The 2,998-nt window shown below is 40.2% G+C and overlaps 1 pseudogene; it reads right to left on the reverse strand.

Annotated features, from left to right (window-relative positions):
• Positions 1-681: 681 nt before the first annotated feature.
• Positions 682-2,013, reverse strand: LOC149243258 (CBL-interacting protein kinase 5-like; annotated as a pseudogene).
• Positions 2,014-2,998: the final 985 nt, after the last annotated feature.

Consider the following 2,998-nt stretch of genomic DNA (forward strand, 5'->3'; position numbering starts at 1 on the left):
TCTCATACGATCTACATTTAAGTGGTTTAATTGTTGCTAAAAAAACTTGCGACTAATTATTGGAAACCAGAATAATACTAAGATGGGGTGTATAATATTATCTAAATTTTACCAATCTTTGAGATTATTTACATTACCACTAACCAATCGCACCAAATCAAACAACATACACATATGAAACACCTATTTAAATGGAAAATCATAAAAGAAAAAATCACAATTTTTTTTAACTTAATGTAAATGCCAACTCCAATCTACTCTTACATCAAATTCACTGACACAAACCAAAATGAAACACGCATCTCATGACTTGCGAGCAAGAACTTGTAAGGCATCAACTTACTAGAAATATTAAACTCTAACCTTTAGGGGCACAAACCTAAAAAAACACTAATTCCCTCAAATTTACAACATCAACTTAAGAAGAAGCGCCACTAAAATGAAGAAAGCATTTTCATTTTGAAGAAGCGCCACTAAAATGAAGAAAGCATTTTCATTTTTAATTTATGGAAACTTATGAATCACTATGTTAATAAATCCAAAACATTCTTAATGTAAATACGTATTTTGAAAAGGATAAAAAAAATAACATTCTAACATATTATAAGCTCATAGATATATGAAAGTTAGAGATATGTATACAGTACATTACAACATCAGCGTTGAAACCAAAAATACTCCTCATGATTCTGCAGATGCGTCTCCGGTCAATATCTGCCCGCCATCCTGCTGAGTGTCACCGGCTCATGCCGATATGATGTCCTTCAGACGGGGCCTGAGCTCCTGGTTCAAGAACTCACTGTATTCTAGCGTATCCCCAGCGATCTTACGAAACTCCACCAGAAACACCGAGCTCGTGACTTCAAAAATCTCGGCATCAATACACAAATGTCCCTTCCGCGCCTGCTCGAACCGCTGCAGTTGCGCCTTAAATTCCTTCGACTTGTTAAAGCTGAATCCGAAAATCTTGGCAGCCCCCTCCAGCTTCGACATTATGGTCGGAGCCGACTGAATCGAAGTGAACCTCGATTCTTCCTCCTCCTTCATGGCATTGTCGTTGAACAACCCGGAGAGACTGAACGACAGCGAGCGAGAGATGATGTCGAAGGCGTTGAGGCGAGCTGGTTTGGAGCTACAGAAGGCGGAGTCGACATCGTCGAGTAGGCCGGCATGGAGATCATTGTGGGATTTCGGGTGCTTGAAGCCCCGGCGGAACCAGGGGACCTCCATCAGCTGCGCGACGGTGATCCTCGTCCCGGGTTCTGGGTCCAGCAGCAGGAGCATTAGCCGCCGTACTTCGGAGGAAAACCAGGGCGGGCACTTGTAGTTCCCCTTATAGATTTTCTTATACATCACCATCAGATTCGCGCCCCGGAACGGCAGGTAACCCGCCATGAGCACGAACAGTATGACCCCGCAAGACCAGATGTCGGCCTTGGCACCATCGTAGCCCTTCCTGTTAATAATCTCCGGTGAAACATAGGCCGGCGTGCCGCACGCCGTGTGGAGAAGTCCGTCCTGCCTGTGCTGCTCCGGCAGCGCGCTGAGGCCAAAATCCGTGACTTTCAAGATCCGGTTTTCGTCTAACAACAAGTTCTCCAGCTTCAAGTCCCGGTGATACACACCCTGGCTGTGGCAAAAATCCACTGCGCTTATCAGCTGTTGAAAATACTTCCTCGCTTCCTCTTCTTTCAATTTCCCCTTGTTGGCAACCCTCTTGAAGAGCTCGCCGCCCTTAACGTACTCCATAACGATGTAAATCTTAGTCTTGCTCGCCATGACTTCGTAAAGCCGAACGATGTTGGGGTGTTGAACCAGTCTCATAACTGAGATTTCCCGTTTAATCTGCTCAATTCTGCCGAGCTTGAGGATGTTTTGTTTATCCATGATTTTAATGGCGACGCTCTCGCCCGTCTCGAGGCTTTTGGCGTAGTAGACTTTGGCGAACGTCCCTCGCCCTAGCAGGCACCCTAATTCGTACCTCCCCATCAGAATATTGGACTTCATCTTCATCTCGTCTGTAAGCAAAAAGAAATCACAAAGCTGTCGTGCATGTATTGGGTCTCTGTGAATTCAAAGGCGAGACCTGGATCTCGGATGGGCCGTAAGGGTGTACGCTGCCACACGGGGGCGCTCTTCCGAAGCTGACGGCCTCCGGTAGGATATGGATGTCATCTCTTTTATTTATATTGCCGTAGAGATGTATCATAGTTTCGACAAATCAGTGGAACTGAAGGTTCGGATCCAATTTTTAATTACGGAGTTCACCCTAGCAACTAAACTTACAAATAAATTACCGCACAAATTACAAATAAACTAAAAAAATGCATCATATTATAGTGCTTCGATAAATTATTAAACCCACATTTGAAAGTCCAAATGATAATGTTCCCCATGTAGGGAAGCGCTGGATAGACAATACTGAAATTATTTGGCTTCTCGGTCACTTTTTACTTCATTATTTTGTTTTTTGGCATAATTTTTTCTAAATTTTTAAGGGCGAGAAAACTTATTATAATTTAATAGTGATTATAACTTAATAGTGATTATAGGTATTTTTTGTTTCTATTCTGACATTATTTTTATTCAAGGAAAACCAAGCAGGATTAATTTTTGGTGGTCTGTTTAATATTTTATATTAGGTAAAATATGTGTTTAAAATTTAAAATTCAAAATTTAACTTTGTGGCTTAAATTCATAACTTTGTGTTTGAAATTCATATGATGGTAAAAATGTACTTTGATCGCGAAATTAATGATAATAAAGTATTATGTAAAATATGTATATAAAATTCAAAATTCAAAGTTCAACTTTGTGTCTGAAAATTTACAAGTTGGGAAAAATGTGGCTTCATTTAAAAATAATAATAATAATAATCAAAATCAACTCAATATCGCGGAAATCCAAACCTTACCCAATTATAATTTTTTATAATAAAAAAATAATCATAAGATAGATTTAAGACTTTTGTTATCCATAAGGTAGATATAAGTCTTCC

Source organism: Pinus tabuliformis, chromosome 8 (assembly GCF_031772625.1).
Source record: "Pinus tabuliformis cultivar Carrire ecotype Pingquan chromosome 8, CPIR1, whole genome shotgun sequence".
Taxonomy (NCBI): Eukaryota; Viridiplantae; Streptophyta; class Pinopsida; order Pinales; family Pinaceae; genus Pinus; species Pinus tabuliformis.